Below are 24,433 nucleotides of genomic sequence, written 5' to 3' on the forward strand. Positions count from 1 at the left end.
GTGCTTTAGATAGTGGACTATGGACAGTGGATGATCCTCACGCCACAGAGTGTTGAGAGCTGACACAGGCCATTTCCCCTCTGTTCTGGTCTGGTCAGGTGGGTCAGTGTTGAGAAGCCATTTCCCCTCTGGTCTGGCGGTCAGGTGGGTCAGTGTTGAGAGGCCATTTCCCCTCTGGTCTGGCGGTCAGGTGGGTCAGTGTTGAGAGGCCATTTCCCCTCTGGTCTGGTCAGGTGGGTCAGTGTTGAGAGGCCATTTCCCCTCTGGTCTGGTCAGGTGGGTCAGTGTTGAGAGGCCATTTCCCCTCTGGTCTGGTCAGGTGGGTCAGTGTGTGAGGCTAAGGTGCTGAGATCATGTTTCCTTACCCAGCATGCAGCAGCAGCAAGCATAGTGATGAAGACGAGACCGGTGACCACTCCTCTCTCTCTCTCTCTCTCTCACTCTCTCTGTCTCCGGTGCTACTGTAGAGGTGTGGTGTGTGTGTTGGTTACACAGATTCCCACTCTCGAGTCTCGACTACTATTATGTTCTCTGTCTTCAGATGACTTAATACCTCTGATGGAAACTCCTCGGCGTGTTTCAAGTCGCTTCCTACTCTAGGCTACTATATCTGGTGACAAATTACATGACCTTATGGTAGTATATTATGGACCCACTTCAATTACCCACTTCAATGACCCTCTTCAATTGCCCACTTCAATGACCCACTTCAATGACCCTCTGCAATTGCCCACTTCAATGACCGACTTCAATCACCCACTTCAATGACCCACTTAAATTACCGTCTTCAATTGCCCATTTCAATGACCCACTTCAATGACAGAAGAGACCCCACTCAAACTCTGTGAGCTGTGACTCCTCACTCTATAGCAGGGTTCACTAACTGGCGGCCCTCGGGTGATTTTATTTGGCCCCCCAAGATTAAAAAAAGATATAGATCTATATTATGTATTTTTTTGGACATAAAAGACTGTAAAAACACCAGCAAATTCAAAGTATTCATACACATAATAGAGAGAGAGAGAGATACACTGAGTGTACAAAACATTAGGAACACCTGCTCTATCCATTACATAGACTGACCAGGTGAATCCAGGTGAAGCTATGATCCCTTATTGATGTCACCTGTTAAATCGACTTCAATCAGTGTAGCTGAAGGGGAGGAGACAAGTTAAAGAAGGATTTTTAAGCTTTGAGACAACTGAGAAATGGATTGTGTGTGTGCCATTCAGAGGGTGAATGGGCAAGACAAAATATTTAAGTGCCTTTTAACAGGGTATGGTAGTAGGTGCCAGGCGCACCGGTTTGAGTTTGTCAAGAACTGCAACCCTGCTGTGTTTTTCACGCTCAACAGTTTCCCGTGTGTATCAAGAATGGTCCACCACCCAAAGGACATCCAGCGAACTTGACGCAACTGTGGAAAGCATTGGAGTCAACATGGACCAGCATCCCAGTGGAACATTTTCGACACCTTGTAGTCCATGCCCTGACGAATTGAGGCTGTTTTGAGGGTAAAAGGGGGTGCAACTCAATATTAGGACGCTGTTCCTAATGTTTTGTACACTCAATGTAAATGGACTGAGAGGAATTTGCCTGCCATTTGGAAAAAGGCCTCCCTAGATAGAGAAATAGGCGTTTTATTAATTTAAAAGCACATCAATAGTCATTGGGAGTATTTGTGTGCCACCTAGGCGGTGTGGGGCAGCATGGGGCAGCTGTGACTGAGGAAGGAGATAGAGGTCCTGGTCGTGTCAAGGTGACTGTGCCATTGTGCCATTCCAGAACTCTCTGAGGCAGAACAGCATTACTTATTTATCTTGTTTCTATTTGCAGTTGGTTTTACTCCTCCCTGACCACTGTTCAGACCAAATTCCCCCAAGATGCACCAAGATCAATACAGAGGAAGCTGACACAGCGCTTTGGGACTGTGTGTGGAGGGGGGGATTCTTGAAAGTCGGGACAATCCTAGTCCGGCAGGGAAACTTTATTTTGTTGCATTAGTTGAGCTTAATAATTACATTTAGGGCAATTTTATGAGGGGAAAGATTTTATTTAGGAATTTTCCAAATATTTTCAATATTATTTATTTCCATATCGGCTCTATGCCCAGAATTTGCCATTGTCCGGAGCAAAGGATCCCAATTTCAAACTCTCCAAAAAAGTGTTTACAATTCTAAAAACGTACAATAATTAATATTAACTAAAAAAGGATATTATGTAGTTTCTTGCAAAAGCCTTCTCTGACTTTAAAGAATATTTATCTCAAAACTGGCATTCCTAAAAAATATGTCCGGAGATTTTGTCAACTTCATCAGATTTGTCTGAAATCCTAAATTAATCAGGAATGAGCAGGGTCAGCTATACCATAAGGACCCCTTATTCATGTACTCATTACATGTAGTGTTACAATACCACTCATGATCTATAAAGTTCTCTACTTTTGATAGAATTAAACAAACAATATTAAAATTACCATGGTCACAACCATAAACAGTCAACTCGATCTCCCTAATAGAGTGACATAGGATATGGATTTTGGTTCAAATATGTTTATTTAAATTGTCATTATGCAAGTGAGGAAAAAGTAAATTGTTACTTTGTTTACCTTTTGAATGAAGAAAAAATTAAATGCTCAAAATGCTCAACTGTCAGATTTTCATCTAACGTCAACTCCGTCAGAGTGCTGAAAGATCTGATAGAATGTTTATGTTTTTATTGGGGATTTTCAAATGAATCATTATCTAAATTTTACAAATGCTTGTATTTAACTTTTGTGTCTGTTTTGATTATTTGTTGTCAACTCCGTTATTTGGTCAATATTTGAACCATTGTTCTGCAACATATGCTTAATGATGCACTATGCAGAAATCGCTCCGCTATTTCCTGGTTGCTAATATTCTAATACTTTGCCTAATTTCAGTTTATGTGACAAAACAAGCAACTATAGTGTAGATCAGGGGTGTCAAACGTACGGCCCGCGGGCCGGATCAGGCCCGCAAACGGGTTTAATCCGGCCCGCGAGATGATTTTTTAAGTATAAAAATGCGCTGCAATTTTTCAATAAAATAAACTGCTGTTCCAATTGCGTCCACTGGATGGCACAATAGCAATTGTGTTAAGCAAGCAAACTGTTTATACCGGGGCAGAGCAAGTAGGTCAAGCACGTGCAGCCAATGAGCTACTTTGTTTTGCCCGCGATATTTATTACGGCTTCTACTTTTAACATTATGTGCTTTGGCACCCTCATTGCCCCAATATGTCTCTGTCAAAAAAGAGAAAAGTGGACGCAGAGTGCAGAGTGTTCCAAGAAAAATGGTCATCCTATTTAATCACGGAATTGAATGGGAAAGCTGTATGTTTGGTGTGTTCAGAGCATGTTGCAGTGCTGAAAGAATATAACCTTCGTCGCCACTATGTGAGTCTTCATGCCGACAAATATGACAACTTTCAAGGACAGCGGAGATGAGAGAAGGTGAATGAACTGTTGGCGGGTCTGAAGAAACAGCAGTCTGTGTTTACTCACAGCCGAGACATCAGTGACGCTGCAGTGAAAGCTAGCTACCTCATTGCTAATGAAATCGCAGTGGCTTCAAAACCATTTAGTGAGGGTGAATTTGTAAAAACATGCATGATGAAGGCAGCGGAGATTTTGTGCCCTGAAAAGCGGCAGGCTTTTGCAAATATCAGCCTGACAAGAAACACAGTTGCAGACAGGATTTCCGATCTTTCAGTGGATTTGGACAGCCAGTTGAAGCAAAAAGTAAAGTCATTTATTGCGTTTTCGGTTGCAATTGATGAAAGCACGGACATTACAGATGTTGCACAACTGGCCATTTTTTCATCCGCGGAGTTGATGACACATTGACCGTCACCGAGGAGTTAGTGGAGTTGGTGCCGATGACAGATACAACGACAGCAGCTGATATTTTTACCGCACTCGTCTGCGCGCTGGACAGGGTCGGAGTGGACTGGTCCCGCGCTGTCAGCCTGGCTACAGATGGTGCGCCCTCAATGATCGGGAAAAAAGCAGGCGTTGTGACAAAGTTCAGAGAGAAAGTGCAATCTGCAAATGGAGGACGTGATTTTTGACTTTTCACTGTATTTTGCACCAGGAGGCTTTGTGTTGCAAGTCATTAAAGATGGATAACGTCATGAAGGTGGTCATCCAAACTGTTAATTTCATCCGATCCAGAAGCCTGAATCACCGTCAGTTTGACAGCCTTCTCAGAGAGAAAGACCACATCTATGGCCTGCCATACCACACTGAGGTAAGATGGTTAAGCCGAGGTGCTGTGCTGAGGCGTTTCTTTGATTTACGAGAAGAAATTGAACAGTTCATGGAAGAAAAGGGGCAAACCAGTGTTAGAATTTCATTCCGCAGAATGGATGCCGGACCTTGCATTTATGGTGGATGTTACAGAGCACCTGAATAACTTGAACAAACAGCTGCAAGGGCGCAACAAAGTTGTCACGCAGTATTATGACAGCATACGTTCTTTCAAGTTGAAGCTGTCATTGTGGGAGACGCAACTTGCCGGTGGTGATGCAGCTCACTTCCCCTGTCTGAAAAATGTGTGCGCGACCCAACATGTGGCAGACATGAAGCGGTTCAAAGATAAAATAACTGGACTGTTACGGGAGTTTGAGCAACGCTTTCAGATTTATGTTTATATGTTTTTATGTTGATGTGCTATTGTTTTTAATTGATTTTATTTGTATATGTATATTTAACCTATTCTTGACTCTGTGGTTCTTGCACTTGTTTGGGGAACAGTTCTGTTAATCACTGAGGCATTGTGTGTTTGTGTTCTTTTTCTTTAGAGTTTTCAAATAAACTTGACGTGTTTTATGATTAATAGTGATGTTGTGCTTGTACTATTTTGGACACACTGTCCTCAGGCTCCAGCTTTATGTTGTATGTTGATCGTAATAAAACAAAGAAAACATTCTGAAGTTGTTGTTTTTAAGTTATATATACCATGATTTTTCCGGTCCGGCCCACTTGGGAATAGATTTTCCTCCATGTGGCCCCTGAGCTAAAATGAGTTTGACACCCCTGGTGTAGATAATCATTGTACCATCCAAACCGCTATGAAAAATATTGTATTTTTAGCTGGTTGAAGCTGGTGTACAAAACCGAAAGTGAAATAAGCAAAAACTTAACAATGGGAAGCACAGAAATAGAGAACATAGAACACATCTACCACTTCTTAGACTTGCTTTCAATGAGAATGACAGATATATATCAAATCAAATCAAATCAAATTGTATTTGCCACATGCGCCGAATACAACAGGTGTAGACATTACAGTGAAATTCTTACTTACAAGCCCTTAACCAACATTGCATGTTTTTAAGATTTTGTTTTGTTTAAAGTGTTAAGTAAAAAAAAAAAAAAGCAAATAACTAAAGAGCAGCAATAAAACTAAATAACAGTAGGGAGGCTATATACAGGGGGGTACTGGTGCAGAGTCAATGTGCGGGGGCACCGGCTAGTCGAGGTAATTGAGGTAATATGTACATGTGGGTAGAGTTAAAGTGACTATGCATAAATAATAGACAGAGTAGCAGCAGCGTAAAAGAGGGGGGTGGGGGGAAGGGGGGTGGGGGCAGTGCAAGTAGTCCGGGTAGCAATGATTAGCTGTTCAGGAGTCTTATGGCTTGGGGGTAGAAGCTGTTGAGAAGCCTTTTGGACCTAGACTTGGCGCTCCGGTACCGCATGCCGTGCAGTAGCAGAGAGAACAGTCCATGACTAGCGTGGCTGGAGTCTTTGACAATTTTGAGGGCCTTTGTCTGACACCACCTGGTATAGAGGTCCTGGATGGCTGGAAGCTTGGCCCCAGTGATGTACTGGGCCGTACGCACTACCCTCTGTAGTGCCTTGCGGTTGGAGGCCGAGCAGTTGCCATACCAGGCGGTGATGCAACCAGTCAGGATGCTCTCGATGGTGCAGCTGTATAACTTTTTGAGGATCAGAGGACCCATGCCAAATCTTTTCAGTCTCCTTATATTTCTATGTGAATTTGGTCACGTTGCCCAAAAAAGTACATATTGCAGCTTTAAACTATTAAAGTACTTGCTGTGCTAGACCTAAGGGATAATGTTTGCTTTATTCATGTTGTTTTAAATCTAGAAAAACATGCCAAAAATGCTAACGAAATTATCCCTGGAGCATTATATAGCACTATACAATAAAACAAAAATAAGTTTGGAGATTTGTATTGCATATTTTAGTCATCTAATGTTACAATTAAACAGTCAAGGCCTTTAAACACTTGTTGCAGAATAAACACAGTAATGAAATGTCGTTTAAGGTGTCTGATAGAGTTGACATAAATCCAGCTAGTTGCATTTAATGAAAATATTTAAGAATTAGGAGGTTGTTCCTTTACATGGTGTGATAGCTGATACTTTGATCTATTAACATTAACATTTAAAATGTTAATATTCAGAAAAATATTTGGGAAAAAAAATATTGTCCCGTCTTTGAAGAATCCCTTATCTCGGTACATGAATACAGTGCATCTCTATATTTCCTAACTGGCCATTCATATCAATGTCTATTCCTTGATTACCACGGGGGGCCAGTATAAAAAAAAATATGTATTCACTAACTGTAAGTCGCTCTGGATAAGAGCGTCTGCTAAATGACTAAAATGTAAATGTAAATTACCAAAGCTTTCAGATGCTGATATCCCCAGCTGTTTCTGTTTTCCCACCATACATTCCACCATACGTTCAATGAGAATCAGGCCGATTAGTATTGATTTAACATCAGTCATCAGGTTGTGTGGGGTCCAGCTCTGTATAATAATCCCTGTGTTAGTGAGAAGAATAGACACTAGATTGATAATGGGGAAATATACTTTTTTCCTGGGGCCTCGGTGGACCTAGCCTCCACTCATAGCATTAGCTAGTACACTGAGATGAATCCCTCTCAGAATTCTCTCAGCATTAACAGTACAGCTATAGCTGCTATTTATTGTTTGGCTTATTTGCCCCCTTGCCTTTCAATAAGAAAGTGCATTAGCCTACAATGTTTCACACGTCCATTGCTTTAGGGCTTTAGGGTCTATTATCTACCCTGAGTGTGAGTGTATGTGATTTAGTTAACCCAACTTCTCCCTCTTCGTGTGTGATTGACTAAGCCCTGGTCTGTCTCAGACCCACACGTCTTCATACACTCAAACCCAACAAATAATCTGCTCCAGCTCTGGCCTTCCTGACAGCTCTCCACCCCGGGCCTATAGCACGCTAGTGGAGCTGTCACACACAGTAATTTACCGGTGACAATCCATTCCCTAGAACAGGCCCCTTTTAGTGTATTAACACACATTAACACTTCCTACCACGTTGAGGCTGGCCTGGGCCGATGCCCCCACCTCACAGCAGTCCTCAGAACACTGATGGAAGAACCGAGAAAAAGCTGTTTATTGGTCAAAGCTATTGATCCGCATATTTTTTTATTGAGATGTTTTTTTGCTGTGTGTGTGTGTGTGTGTGTGTGTATGTGTGTGTGTGTGTGTGTGTGTTTGTGTGTGTGTGTGTGGGGGGAGTTCATGGTCGGAAGAGAGCGGTCATAGTTCTCTTCATTCATCAATGTAAAGAGTGTTTTCCCCTTGAAAGAGACGTAACTCAACCAGCACCTAAAATGATCAATAGCTCATAACTACAGTAAAAGGTGTTGACTTGAGAGCTATAGATATTCTATGTAGAACACTGAGGCGTGAGACTAGACTATCGTCTTTCTTTCTAGACAAGTGAAGTCAATTGCTTTCTTTTTAACCTGCACTCCACATACAGACCTTTTACTGAAACATTCTGTATAGGTTTAGCCCAAAGGTAGAGGGCGAAGAGGAGGATCTCTTTTTATACCCAATTAAGCTTGCCACAGGCGGTATGTGGTCCCTGTTGCCCCCTGTTGAAACGTGTTCTCCCCTGGTGCCCCATTAGAGTACTGAGAAGGCTTTGGAAGCAGGCGTCCCTCGCGGACAGACCTCCTGACCCAGAGAGAGGGAGAAGCACTCCGTCTCTCCACACCTAAATACACAGTGGAGAGAGAGAGAGAGAGAGAGAGGGTTAAGAGGGCATGCTTTGTTTATGTTGGCCGAGGGTGACGATGTTTGGAACAGAAAAGGTGATCAAGGTGAAGGATATCAGAGGTAAAACAGAAAAGATGGAGACAACTCAACTCAAGACCAGCTATTGCTGCCATTTTAGAATGGTTTCGATTAGGCTATTTCCTGTTCTAGCTGAATGAAAATGAAAAAAAACTCACTAACTGTAAGTCGCTCTGGATAAGAGCGTCTGCTAAATGACTTAAATGTAAATTAAACTTGAATTATGCAGTAGTGAATCAATACAGTCCTCAACATTGAGCGACCCATCTTCAGCCATAAAAAAAATGAAATCATGACAAATACTCCAGTGTACTGTAGTTTCCTTCATGCTTACGCAGCAGTGATTTTGCATCACTCATAAATTACTGTCCCCAGTCCTCCCACCCATCTGGGATAGCACAGCCCTGGCCTGGTGGCACACAGATTCAGCGATACCGCTACCCTAACCCATCTGTCCAGCCGGCTACTATGTGCCCACTCAGCTCACGCACACGCACACACACATGCACACACACACACACACTCACACACGCACACACGCACGCACGCACACACGCACGCACACACACACACACACACATACACACACACACACACACACACACACACACACACACACACACACACACACACACACACACACACACACACACACACACACACACACACACACAATGATAGATGAGGTGTGTTTGTCTTTGTGATGATCACAGTTAGGTCATTACACCAGCAGAAGTCCCCAGACCAGTCAAAAGACACACACAGACACACACAGTCCTTTTGTTCAGCTTAATCTTCTGTCCAGTTGAGTCTTAGGGGTAGTCCACTGCATCAGGTCACGACACCAAACTGGCTTGAAATGTATCTCATTTCTGTGTTTGTAATGAAGTCCTAAATGGCACTTGCTCCTTCACCTTTCCTCATTGCAGTACACCTGTCTGTGTTTAAGACAGCAAACCAACTTTGTTTTGGAAAGTCAGGGAATTTGAAACGTTTCATTCTACCCAGTGACATTTTCAGACTGAAGTGAAGTCTGGTGCTAAATGTCAAGTCGAGATGCGTAGCTATCAGAATTATACTTTGCCTTGTTTCATTCTTGCCTCAATGTATTTTTCTTCCTGGGTGAACTTGATTCTGGCCCTCTAAGTGATGAATGCTCATGGGGGCTTAGAGCCAACGCACCACACTGATCCTTTTAATTTGAAGAGAAGCTGTAATTTATGGACAAACACACACAGGCTCCATCTCCGATAGGCTGTAGTCGTGGCTAGGAAACATCTACCTAATTACAGATGAGTGGGATTCCATCACAAATAATAAGGATATATCCTTGACATTAAACATGTCCATGCACTCTCATGCTGGTTTACATCATGATGGCATGCACTGTAGATTGATCCATACGTTCAATCTGATTCTTCAAATTGACACTGAGTAAAGAGTTTTAGATATGGATCCATCTACTAGAAGCAGAAAACCCTGGCTTTACAGTGATGGATATAATTATAAGAGAATTAAGCCATGACAGGCAACAGAGCAGTCATTTTACTGTACTGTGGAACTGTCTGGAACTGTAGAACTGGCTGGAACTGTAGAACTGGCTGGAACTGTAGAACTGGCTGGAACTGTAGAACTGGCTGGAACTGTAGAACTGTCTGGAACTGTAGAACTGGCTGGAACTGTAGAACTGGCTGGAACTGTAGAACTGTCTGGAACTGTAGAACTGGCTGGAACTGTAGAACTGGCTGGAACTGTAGAACTGTGGAAGTGACCAATTAGACCAAAACGAGTGTTCAGTCAGAGCTACTGCTGCTTTAACCCTCTGAAACATGTGATTTATGTGATATATGTGTTCTATGAGCCACTGGCACAAACAGCCTGTATGGCCATTCAGAACTAGCCTATGGACTAAACACAATGAATGACACACTTGTGTGTGTGTGTCTGTGTGTGTGTGTGTATGTGCGTGTGTATGTGCGTGTATGTGTGTGTATGTGTGTGTGCGTGCGTTTGTACCTGGACGTGTGTAAGAAAGAGTCACTTATTGCTCTATATTGCAGCAAAATTACATAAATAGGAGCAGTGATTGCTGCCCAGAGGTGTTGCTTCATCTTGCATTTGAGGCAAATCATTCTGTAATGATATTGGCTTACTGCGACCAAGGGAAGCGATGGTAGGTAATGAATGAGACGGGGGTAAAATCCGATAAGGCAGCGCCTAACCAAGTGGCTTTCTCGAATAACCCTCGGCTAGCCGACCCTGTCTCTCACTCCTTAGACCATTTTTCAAACCATAACAAGGCCGTTCATTTAGTTTGTCTGCGAGCAGAATTAGATTCTCGCTTGAGTGAGCGTGAAGCAAAATATAAAGATGTTCAACGCACCAAACACACAGCATTTACATCATTTAAACTTGGGGTTTGGACAGTAATAAAGAGTTATGATAAAACTGTCATTAGGCCGAGGACGGGAGCGGCGCTGTGGAAGATTAACATGCGGAGCAGAGCTCTCCATAGGACTGAAATGTCATGAGACTCCAAATAATGAGAGCAGCTTCGTTGTGGATAACCTACCTGTTTGGCCTTGCAATTTCTGGTGTGTGTGTGTGTGTGTGTGTGTGTGTGTGTGTGTGTGTGTGTGTGTGCGTGCGCGCGCGCGTGAGTGAGTGATTTCTGTGTGTGCGTGTACATTCTCATATTCTTCATATTATTATTATGTATTCTCAGAGGGTACGGTTAGGGTACAGTATTGTTTCCGGGGGTACAAAAATATCAAAACAGACATAATGTACCTTTAGAGGTACACATATAATCTTATATGGTACTATTCGATATCTTTTAGGGTACATGCGCGAATAATCTAGTATAATGATACATTTTTGCAGTGGCGGCTCCTGAAAAAATTCTCAGGGGGGGCAATTTTTCTGATGATTTAGGTGACCTACACACATTTTAAAAAAGATATGTCCAGCAACAACATGAAGACAGGGGCAGCATATAAGTCAATACCAGAAGCATTTATTGACTGATCTCAAAAGTGTTGGCTTACCAGGGTTGGTGGAGCCCTCAGTTTCATCTTTGCCTCGCAAAGCTAACTCAAACACTCCGCAAAACTTCACACACTGGATTAGCCGGCTGAGGATGTGGCGGTTCTTGCTAATGTCGTAGTAAATATATTTGTTATAGTGAATATGGAATATGATATGTTGAGTAAAATGTTGTGCTAAGATCTATTTAGGTCAGGAGCTGGTTATAAGTTCTGTTCCTATCCAATAACAATGGACAAAAGGGTCCTATCTTGTCAGCCTTGTCAGCAGGTGGCCAAGGACAACACCCACGCCATAGGCCTCTCAGTTCTTCCAACTCACGAGTTCTTGCTCTGAGGACACACACACACACACACACACACAAACACACACACACACACATCATCACTGTTAAACACACACACACACACACACACACACACATCATCACTGTTAAACACACACACACACACACACACAAAAATCCCCTCTCTTAGGCTGAACATTTGAAGACAGAGAACCCGACTCAGAGCCAATGCAACAGTGACAGTAGCCTGGAGGGGACCTCGCCCAACTCATCAGGACCAATCAGAAGATCAGAACTACTAGATTCAACCTACTTCATTTATTGCATAAAATGTCTGCACACAATGTTTCGGGGCTCTCTTCAGATAATAATAATAATAATAATAATATGCCATTTAGCAGACGCTTTTATCCAAAGCGACTTACAGTCATGCGTGCATACATTTTTGTGTATGGGTGGTCCCGGGGATCGAACCCACTACCTTGGCGTTACAAGCGCCGTGCTCTACCAGCTGAGCTACAGAAAGTGGATACTCATGGATGCGCATCGCAATTGTAAAATGTCAACACAATTGGAGACACCACGTCATTTTTGGAGACATGTTATTGACAGTAAACTATTGTAGATGCGACTGCTAACTAAATAAAACATTTTAGCTGGCTAGCTAATCATCTTAGCTAAATGTGGGGCAAACAATTCAGTTATTTACCGTTAATTTGAGGGATTGGGGTGAAAGAAATCGAGTTACATAGTGATACTTTACGATATACTGTATTGACAATATCGCAATATTTTAGCGCTAGTTGGCTGTACCTGCACCAAAACACCATTATTGTTCCTTCATAGCTTGTTCTCAATCTTTTCACATTAGGAGCCAATTTGTTTTCAGCACTTTTATTTCCATGACTGATCAAAACTCGTTCTCATGGCTTTCTGATCCCTCTGCAACAGACATATGGTGCGCAATAAAATCACAGTATCGAATCGCAATACGTATAGAATCATGAGACTCGCAATGCATATATCTTATCGTGAGGTTCCTGGCAATTCCCAGCCCAAGTTCATTTGCCACAACAAATCTCTTCGCTAGCAAACGCGATGTCTTCTCCAAAACGGCAATGTGTCTCCAGCAATGTTTACTTTTTTGACGTTCTATGGCATCTCCACTTTCCAAGCATATATGACCACATGTAATATTTTGGTAAGTGATGCAAATAGTGAACTATGTAGGGCCAGGATGTAAAATATATGTAGCTGCAGCAATTTCTCTTATCTGATATGGTAAGTAATGGGGCTTAATGTATAGCTCCCTAAGAGTTTGACGAACGGGTCCGTGCACGCGATTCCAGATATCTTTACCTCTGAATAAACTGCCTTTATTATACCATATCCACCCTGTCCAAAGTCTCTACTTGGTCTCAGTTCTCCAGTAAACTTGTGATTATCAACACTAACCTCATCGTTGTGGCGGCGGACAGCTAGCCTGTATCCCTCATCCAGTTGAGTGGCAATGTCTTTTTTCGTTCGTACCAATTTTTGGAAAATCTTCGGGTGTAGGACTTTCCGCCTTTAGTAGAAACCTGTTGAATTATTAAATTTGGTCTGGGAGGTCCTAATTGTTTCGTTGCCAATTTATCTTCATTTGTTCGCCGACAAAAAGGAACTTCTTTCAAAGACACAATCGAGTTGTTACGTTCATGGTTACGTTACGTATGACGAAAGCGCGTAAGTGCAAGCCCTCAGACACCCATAGAGATTGTATTGAAAGCTCTGAAATTTGAAAAAAATAGATTTTACATGGGAGTCTATGACAGACTTCTGGGCGATTTTCAACCTGACTGAAATCGCCCCAAAAGGGGGGGTGGCCATTTGAAGCAATTGGACATTTAGTGGCAGTGTGGCACTGTGGCAGATCAGACGTCTAGATTACAACACTGATAACTACTGTTGCCGTGATATAATTGATTAGAAAAAAAATCCCTTCCTTTTCCCGTTTGGCAGTGCGTCGCCCATATCGCCCTATTGAACAGGCCGCCCCTGCATTTTTGTACCCAATATTTTGAATATAACGGTACAATCATCACAAACACTCAAAAATCACACCCTCGTTATCATATTTCCCAGCATGCTCCATTGCAGGTTGATTTTTATAATTATTTGTTTCAATATGTGTGTTTATGCATGCACATTGATTGCTTGATTGATTTATCTTATGCTACACAAAGATAAATAAGGTACACTATCGGCTCTTTTCAGGTACGAACTGCAAGGGTACAATTACGTACCTATAACTAAAGGTACAAAGGACGTACCTTACAGGCTACCACTACAGTGATACCCTGTAAGCCAGCGATATTAATTCTGCATCATTTAGACAGGTGATGCCCAACTTCCAACAACACGTCTCCTTTGCCACTGGGGGCGCTAAAGTCCTATGCCACTGTTACTCTACCCACAAGCAAGCATACAAGGCCTTCCCTTGTCCGCCATTCGGCAAATCAGATCATGACTCCGTACTCCTGCTTCCTGTTTACAAGCAGAAGCTCAAATGGGAAGTACCCGTGACTCGCCCCACTGAGAAGTGGTCATCACAATCAGAGATTATGTTACAGGACTGCTTTGCTAGCACTGATTGTAATATGTTCAGAGACTCCACCGATAACACCGACGAGCTAACCACTTCTGTCACCGGCTTCATAAGGAAATGTACTGTTGACGTTGTCCCCACAGTGGAGGTTCGCTGCTTCCCTAATCAAAATCCCTGGATTAACACCAAGGTTGGCGCTAAACTAAAGGACAAGGTTACTGCACACAGGGCTATCCCAGACAACCCAGAGGCTACGGCTACAAATAGTCCCACTACAACCATCGCAGAGTCATCAAACGAGCAAAAGGACAATATAGGAATAAGGTGGAATCATATTACACAGGCTCCGACGCCTGCCGCATGTGGCAGGGGCTACAGTCCATTACGGATTACAAAGGAAGATCCAGCCATGATCTGCCCAATGATGCCTCTCTTCCAGACAAACTCAATGCATTTTATGCAGGCTTCGACAATAACAACACCGTACCGTGCGTGAAGGCCCCCACCAACCCAGAGGACTGGGTGATCTGTTCTCCGAGGCCGATGTGAGTAAGGTCTTTAATCAGGTCAACACTTGCAAGACCGCGGGGTATTCCAGGGCGCGTTCCCAGAGCACGTGCAGATCAACTGGCAGGCATATTCACAGTAATTTTCAACCTCTCCTTGTCCCAGTCTGTAATCCCCACATGTTTTAAGATGACCACCATAATTCCTGTTCCCAAGAACTCTAATGCTTTATGCCACAATGACTACCGCCCTGCAGGACTTATATCTGTAATCATGAAATGCTTTGAAAGGCTAGTTATGGTACACATCAACTCCATCATCCCAGACACCCTAAACCCACTCCAATTTGCATACCGCCCCAACAGATCCATAGATGACACAATCTCAATTGCACTCCACACTGCCCTTTCCCACCTGGACAAGAGGAACACCTACGTGAGAATGCTATTCATTGACTACAGCTCAGCATTCAACACCATTGTACCCTCCAAGATCATCACCAAGCTTAGGACCCTGGGACTAAACACTTTCCTCTGCAACTGGATCCTGGACTTCCTGATGGGCCGACCCCAGGTGGTGGGGGTAGGCAACATCACCTCCGCCACGCTGACCCTCAACACGGCGGCCCCAAAGGGGTGTGTGCTTAGTCCTCTCCTGTAATCCCTGTTCACCCACGACTGCGTGGCCACTCCAACACCATCATCAAGTTTGCTGATGACACGACGGTGGTAGGCCTGATCACCGACGACGATGAGACAGCCTACAGGGTGAAGGGCAGTGTCCTGGCAGTGTGGTGCCAGGACAACAACCTCTCCCTAAATGTCAGTAAGTCCAAGGTGCTGATCGTGGACTACGGGAAACAGGGGGGCGAGCACGCCCCCATCCACATCAACAGGGCTGCAGTGGAGTGGGTTGAGAGCTTCAAGTTCCTCTGTGTCCAAATCCGTAAGGACTTAAAATGGTCCGTTCACACGTGCACAGTCATGAAGAAGGCACGACAGTACCTCTTCCACCTCATGAGGTTGAAAAGGTTTAGCATGGGCCCTAAAATCCTCAAAAAGTTATACAGCTGCTCTATTGAAAGAATATTGACTGGCTGCATCACTGCTTGGTATAGCAACAGCACCGCCCTTGATCACATGGCGCTACAGAGAGTGGTGTAGACAGCTCAGTACATCACTGGGGCCGAACTCCCTGCCATCCAGGACCTCTATATCAGGTAGTATGAAAGGAAGGCCCGGAACATCATAAAAAACTCATGCCACCCCAGCCATATACTGTTCTCTCTGCTTCCGCATGGCAAGCGGTACTGATGCATCAAGTCTGACACCAACAGGCTCCTGAACAGCTTCTATCCCCAAGCCATAAGACTGCTACATAGCTAACAGAATGGCTACACGGACTATCAGAGTTGACCCTTGTATTTTATTTTTCTATGCACACTCACAGGACTCTACACACTCACGCACCCGACATTCCAAAACACACATCAAATGCACACATTCATACTGACTCTACACACACACACCCACATACAATTATATTTTACGCTGATGCCTATTCACCTTACCCCTATACATATCAACCCCTATCACTCCAGTATCCCTGCACATTGTAAATATGGTACTGGAACTGACTCTGTGTATAGTATGCTTACTTACTTTCTCGTGTTCTTCTTTTATTTATTTTTATTCTACCTTATGTTATTTTTAGTGCTACATTGATATTGACTGTACTTGTGCATGTAACATTAAAAACTTGAAACCCCTTTAAGAACAAATCTAAACCTTTATTTCTGAGAGTGTAGTGTGGGCATGCACTCTCTGCAATTGTCTCTGCGTCTAATGCTTTTATACATGTGCCTATTTATACACAGCTACATATCTCTTGTATATGTTTACCTTTAAGTGGCTAATTTTCTCAACCAAGGTCACATTCTGTGCTGAAGAAGATGATTCTGGAGAGAACATGAATCAGAGGAAGTAAAGGTATTTCTGTCTACACTGTACAAACCTCCGGCCATTAGCTCAAGACATAATGACTGTAGTAGCTCATAGTGCTCTCAGCCTCAGGTTAGGAATAACTGCTGGAGGTACAGTACATGTTGTCTGCAGTCAACTGAAGCATCTCTCTACCCCTTAGGGTATAACGAGAGTGTAGCCTGTGAGTATACACTGAGTATACCAAACATTACCTACATGTACATGTTACCTCAATTACCTCGACTAACCTGTGGCCCCGCACATTGACTCTGTACCGGTACCCACTGTATATAGCCTTGCTACTGTTATTTTACTGCTGCTCTTTAATTATTATATATATTTTTTATTGTATTTAATTTTTTCTTATCAATTTTTTTGATTTGACATTAAGAATATTTTCCTAATATTGAGTTGTGTCAAGTTGGATGGATGTCCTTTGGACGGTGGACCATTCTTGATAAACACAGGAAACTGTTGAGTGTGAAAAACCCAGCAGTGTTGCAGTTCTTGACACACTCAACCCGGTGCGCCTGGCACCTACTACCATACCTCGTTCAAAGGCACTTACATCTTTTTTCTTCCCCATTCAACCTCTGAATGGCACACATACACAATCCATGTCTCCAGCAGGTATATCTCACTGGTCATCCCCAAAGCCAACACCTCCTTTGGCCGCCATTCCTTCCAGTTCTCTGCTGCCAATGACTGGAACGAACTGCAAAAATCTCTGAAGCTGGAGACTCTTATCTCCCTCACTAACTTTAAGCGTCAGTTGTCAGAGCAGCTTACCGATCACTGCACCTGTACACAGCCTTTCTGAAATTAGCCCACTCGACTACCTCATCCCCATATTGTTATTTATTTTGCTAATTTGCACCCCAGTATCTGTATTTGCACATCATCTTTTGCACATCTATCATTCCAGTGTTAATACGAAATTGTAACTATTTTGCACTATGGCCTATTTATTGCCTTACCTCCATAACTTACTACATTTGCACACACTGTATATATATTTTCTGTTGTATTTTTGACTTTATGTTTTGTTTACCCCATATGTAACTCTGTGTTGTTGTTTTTATCGCACTGCTTTGCTTTATCTTGGCCAGGTCGCAGTTGTGAATGAGAACTTGTTCTCAACTGGCTTACCTGGTTAAATAAAGGTTAAATAAAAAAGAAATGTCTTAATTGTCTCATGGCTTAAAAATCCTTCTTTAACTGTCTCCTCCCCTTCATCTACTTCAGTGGTCACCAACCGGTCGATCTTCAAGGCATTCCTAGTAGATTACCAAACATTTCTGTAGAAAAGCCATCGATACAGGCACAGAGTTGTCTTTGACAAAGGCTTGCGCTCCTTTCTATGTTGTGTGTGTGTTGTGCTGTTGGTGGCACTTGATCCAGAAGCCCTGTGTAACGGGTAGACAAAGTGTTCCCATTTTAAACCATTTCATTTGTCTGAAAAGACTAAATCCGCCTACCCAGCAGACCGGGAGATCTGTGGCTTAACAATTGTTCTTTGATTTTCTCTTAACAACCTGGCGGTCAACCGTCCTAAGTATTCAGCTGAACGTCCAACTATTTGCTTTTCTGTTCAACAATGCAAAATATCTACCAAATGGGACGATAATGGGCATAAAAGTCAAACAAATCAAACCAGCACATCTAATGGCATAACAAGGTAATGTACCATACATCACTGGCAATGGCCTTAAACAGAGCATTTGATGTACATTCAAGTACACTGTATTCTCCGGGAGACAGGAGCCAGCACAGCGTTTGACAGGGGAGGGGATTAAGAAGATGGCTATGGGACATATTGGTGTGTTGTGACTTTTTATGTCACTATCACATTGTAGTCAGTAGCTTAGTGGGCTTCTCTATTATAGTTTGACAGGCTTTGACCTTAACATAACATATTCAATATGAAAAGGGTAGTTAATATATTTAATGTATTTTTGCTATTTGTGAGTTTCCAGCTTGATTTATTCTCCTTTTAAGACATACCTGGAGAAAATAAATGTTCAGGAGTGAGATTGCTCTCTCGGCTGTAGATTACCTCTGTCAATGTACCTACAGTATCTTCTGCTTGTGGGTGCAACCTGGCTGTTTGCAGAGGCTGAAAGAAGTGTGTTTCGTGTAACTACACATCCATCCCACTCCTTGCGTGAGCAAGCGCACGCACGCGCGCGCGCGCACACGCATGCATGCACGCACACACACACGCACGCGCACACACACACACACACACACACACACACACACACACACACACACACACACACAGTCCCCATCTCCCTTCATACCCTTCACATCCACAGTGTTCCCTGACCAGTAAAACATATCGTTTCTCATTGAGGGCCAATAGCTGTGAAGACTCTCTCTCTCTGTGGTGTGGCTCTGTTGAGAGGCTGAGGCTGGGATAGAGTGAGAGGAAGTATGTCACTACCACCAAGGGAATGGGGCGGCGCGGAGTGGCACCACAGCACAACTAAACTAAGATGAATCTCCACCACTTCCTGGGCCTGACCTGTTTATTAATCAACCATATCCGTGAAGGAAGGACTATACAATGTTCTTTACTTCCATAACCTTGTTCATAAAGCTGAACACAATGACCTTAGGATATGATGATCTTCCTGGAAGGTATAACGGTGATATTGCCTGTGCCATAACAAACACACTGTCTCCTCTGACAGTGCTAATGCCCAGGCCCAAATAGAGCATGCTCAGAGGTTTTTGTTCTGACACTGTTTAACCAGAGTGGCGCTATAGCATCGAAACAGTGTCCCACAGTGAAATGAAACATGGAGCATCTAATTGTGCCAAGCAATAAGACATCTCTCTTGACACAAGGCGTTATTGAAAAAAGCTGGGGGGGCTTTTGTCAATTTCAAGACAAAGTGAAGATGGCAGTTGCACAGGATCCATATTTAATAGTGGCAAACGGAGCAAACACAATTGAAAAATCAATATATCACCTCTCTCTAAACTACTGCCTTCCTCTGTCCTTTGTCTGCTTCTCTGAAAGGGAACTAGTACATCCTACATGTTGTAAACCGTGGTGTAGATAACAATGGTTTCCTTATGACTTGAAGACAAAACTGCCCTTATCCTTTATAGTGTGGCTGTGTGAGGCTACCGTACAGACTAAATCAATGGATGTGAATAGCGTTAACAATGACATCATAGTCAGAGAAAGAGAAGAGAGATAAATTAAACATGGTGGAGCTGATGTTATGATGCAGAACAGGTGATGATGTGGTCTCAGTGTGTGTATGAATGTCATCTCTAAGCCACTGCGTCTCACGGTAATGACAACACAGGGGTAGGGCTGTTGCGGTGACCGTATTACCGCCACACCGGCGGTCACAAGTCATTCAGGCAGTCAAATTCCAAGTGACCGTTTAGTCATGGTAATTAGGCTTCTCCAAGCTCTGATGCTGCGATGGTCATTAGCAGCCTACCAAACTTGCTAACAGCCTGGTACTCAGCACTCTATTCTCCCTCTAATCACTCTGACATCAATGCAAATGTTTTCTAAAATCGAATCAAACACTTCATGAGAGCCCATGAGCTCATGTTGCTCAACATTTCTATAGGCTATGCATCCTGGGGGGGGGGGGGGGGGGGGTGGAGCCAGTGACAGGAGGGGGTCAAACTGTAGAACCCAGTTCCTACATTTGAATATAAAAATGGATTTTATCAAACAAAACTATGCTACATTTTATCTCTGGGACCCGCAGGATGACAAATCAGAGCAAGATTACTGAATGTAAGTACATTATCTACCTTCAGAGGTGAATGTATCAACCCAGTTGCCGTGGTTTGTCATTGTGCACTATCCTCAAACAATAGCATGGTATTTTTTAGCTGTAATAGCTACTGTAAATTCGACACTGCAGTTAGATTAACAAGAATTTAATCTTTCTGCCCATATAAGACATGTCTATGTCCCGGAAAGTTGGCTGTTGTTTACAACACCATTCTAGTCACATATCTCATATCCCGGTATAGGGACGCCAATCTTGTAGAGGTTAATAACTCTAAATTAAGCATATAGGAGTACCTATTTCTTTGTTAACCGCTCAACACATAATAGCTGCATGTGTACACTCCCTCAAATCATTTAGAGAAAATATCCTTTCTATTTTATTCAGCTTTGTTCAATTGTATTCTTCATACTATAAAATAATGACACGGAATTCTAAGCAAATCTTGTCTGCTAAATGAACTGTAGCCCAAAGCCATTTGGCATAGCCAGATCAGGACCTAACATAAGGACAATTCAGTATGCTATTCTGTTCTTCTGAAATAGACTACATTTTCTTCATAGTATACTTCTTTAGACCTGTCTAAAATAAATAATGGATTTATTGTGAAGGTGTAGGCTGTATTACATGGATTTATTTGACTTTTTAAAATGTGGTGGCGGTCTCCTCTGATAACCCAGTGAAGTGACAAGCAGCTTGCTCAGCAGGTGGGAGTCGACTGCCGTCAGACGGGGTGGAGCAGACGGCTGTGGCTGCTGATGAAAGACTCTTAGAAAAAATGATTATTTGGCTGTCCCCATAGAATAACCCTTTTTGGTTCGAGGTAGAACTCTTTTGGGTTCCATGTAGAACCCTCTGTGGTAACGGGTTCAACGTGGAACTCAAAAGGGTTCTACCTGGAAACAAAAAGGGTTCTTCAAAGGTTTCTCCTATGGGGACAGCCAAAGAAACCTTTCAGTTATTTTTTTTTAAAGAGTGGAGGTAATATATCCTCTCTATACCCCAGCCTCTCACCCCACAACACCTAAACTACAGTGACAGCTACTCTCTCCCCACACTCAGGCTTTGTATTGTGTCTGTATTGTGAATTTCATTACCGTGTGTTGGTGTGTGTGCATAAACGTGTGCCTGCCTGCCTGTGTGTGTATATGGTAGACAATACATATTTGCTTGCGTCTATAAAGTGTGCTCGAGTATCAAATCAAATCAAATGTATTTAAAAAGCCCTTTTTACATCAGCAGATGTCACAAACTGCTATACAGAAACCCAGCCTAAAACCTCAAACAGCAAGCAATGCAGATGTAGAAGCACTTTGTATGTCTGTATATATATGCCACTCCTGAGTGGCGCAGTGGTCTAAGGCACTGCATCGCAGTGCTAACTGTGCCACTAGAGATCCTGGTTCGAATCCAGGCTCTGTCGCAGCCGGCCGCGACCGGGAGACTCATGGGCGGCGCACAATTGGCCCAGCGTCGTCCAGGGTAGGGGAGGGAATGGCCGGCAGGGATGTAGCTCAGTTGATAGAGCATGGCGTTTGCAACGCCAGGGTTGTGGGTTCGATTCCCACGGGGGGCCAGTATAAAATAAATAAATATATGTATTCACAAACTGTAAGTCGCTCTGGATAAGAGTGTCTGCTAAATGACTAAAATGTAAATGTAAATATGTCATATATGTCACCCTGTACACACAGATTGACCTCTACAAACAGCACAACTACAAAATGAGTAGAATGTAGATGAGAAAGAAACCAGATGACCTGTTAGAGTTCATATGCCCACCTCTGTCCTCCCTTACTTCATACCTATCCATAGCCTTTGGTCAGACCCTCCTCTGATATCTGGGGGGGGGTTGGGAGTGAGAGCTCTGTGTGTTTGTGTAGACTTTAGCAGCAGAGGATACCATTCCAAACACAGCGGTGGAGATGATTGACTCATGAAGTCTTTCAGTGATGTATAAAAATGTGCCTCTGATGCGTGCTCAGTCATACAGCAAAGCTGGTTGAACCAAGTTCACCGCAGCCCGACGATGTGCCCCCCCACCACCAAACCCCCACCAACCAAAACCATCAGTCTGTGAATACCCTTCCCAGCCCTCCCTTTACCCTCATCCTCCACCGCCCTGGCACACACACACTCATTGGTATGCATTGCAATTCAATCAGATCCTTAATTACATCTTAACACGGGTTCATACCAGCTGGCTTAATTCCCCTGCTTCTGATTAAAGGGATTAGAAAAATCAAATTGAACAGTGGAAAGAGGAGACTATAAGAGGAGACTGACTGGCATGTCTTCTGTACCTGTCTGGTCAGCCATCACCTCGTCTGGCTCCCTCTCTCTCTCTCTCTCTCTCTCTCTCTCTCTCTCTCTTTCCCTGTAGTCCTTTAAATAAGGCAGTGACAAGATGAGCATGCTGCTGCTGGGCTCTCTGCTCACAGCAGGCTGGCCCAATTATGAGAGAGGAGAATTAATACCTTTTTTCCTGGGTTCAGGTGTGATTGCTTCTGATACAGATACTGACTTGGATAGGTATTATGACAGATCTATTCAATTTTTTTATTTTAACAGACATGTTAACAGCTGCTATTGGTCTAGAGCAGAGGGTCAAACATATGACCCCCAATCCGGCCCGCGGGTGGTTTGAGTAAAAAAAAAAAAAAAAACTCTATAAACTTTAAAATGACTAAAACCATATCTAAACTGTGTAGAAATGATAATGGACCTATATTCATACAGTTTCTTTACTGTCCAGCTCATTAATAATCACTAGACAGTCAGGGAGCATCGTAACCAATTTTCAATGCGGCCCTCCGGATCTCGTTGAAGACCGAATGCGGGCCCCGGAGCAAAATGAGTTCGACACCCCTGGTATAGAGAAATTGTGAGTGTTTGTGTGGGCACTAAAGTATTTTGTATCCATAGTGCATATTTCTTGTTGGACGCTTGACCCATTCTCTGTGGTCCCCATCATGTTTCCCTGTCTCCTGTCCCTGTTATCCTCAGCAGCCTTACCTCATGGTGTCCCTATGTGGTGCCAGATGAATAGCCTGCAGAAGGAGAGGGGATAGGATGCTTCAGGGTGATTTCTAATGGGGCCAAGGAAGCCCACTACCCAAGCTGCCTGTATCCAGGCTGTGGAGGACAATGGGTCCATTAATCACAGAGCTGCCATCATCAGCATATGATTATGCTCCTCATGTAGCTGACCAACTCCTGACTGCTGCCAATGAATTATGACATCATATTCCCCATTTTTCCTTTCTTTCTTCTTCTTCTTCCTTTAAAAATAACTTGCAGCCAGTTGACTTTTCAACTTAATCAGCTGGTCTGCTGAAGCTGAACTAAGTCTTTCCCATTAGAAGATCTTGTTCTCCATTGGGCTGTTTATTTTAGGCAATTAAAAGTGATTCTACTGACACTTTGTGTGCATCAGAGAGCTTAAAACCTTATTATTACAAGGGTATAGAGAGATACATTGGGAGATGGGGGGTGTTAACATTATGTATTCTGGTGCATAAGCATTATGTATTCACGTGTATTTAGTCTGACCAATTAGCAGACGCTTCCACAGGCAGACATTTTGCTATCATTTGGAACGAAACTGCATCAATAATTAACATTTTGTTTCTGATTTAAAGACGCCAGTAATTAATCCCTCTGAAACTGCATGACGGGGTGTTCTAGCAGTCTACTGCATGGCCAGTCTGACTTGTGGTGGCCTACACATACACAGATAACTGCCAGAATAAAGGAAACACCAACATAGTGTCTTAACAGGGTGTTCGGCCACAAGCCGCCAGTGCCTCCAGAACAGCTTCAATGCGCCTTGGTGTCTGGAACTCTATTGGAGGGATGCAACAACATTCTTCCACGAAAAATTCCATCGTTTGGTGTCTCATGCGCCGCTCCAGAATCTACCATAAGTGTTCATTTGAGTCTGGTGACTGAGGCACACACACAAACACACACACACACAGACACACCCTTTAAACCCCCTATGCTTCTTTGAGACCCATCTTTCAAAGTCACTGAGATCTCTTTTTCTAGCCATGGTAGCCAAAATAATGGGCAACTGGGCATTTTTATACATGACCCTAAGCGTGATGTGATGTTTTAATTGCTTAATTAACTCA

This window comes from Coregonus lavaretus (genome assembly GCF_964263955.1).
Source record: "Coregonus lavaretus genome assembly, chromosome: 26".
NCBI classification, from domain to species: Eukaryota; Metazoa; Chordata; class Actinopteri; order Salmoniformes; family Salmonidae; genus Coregonus; species Coregonus lavaretus.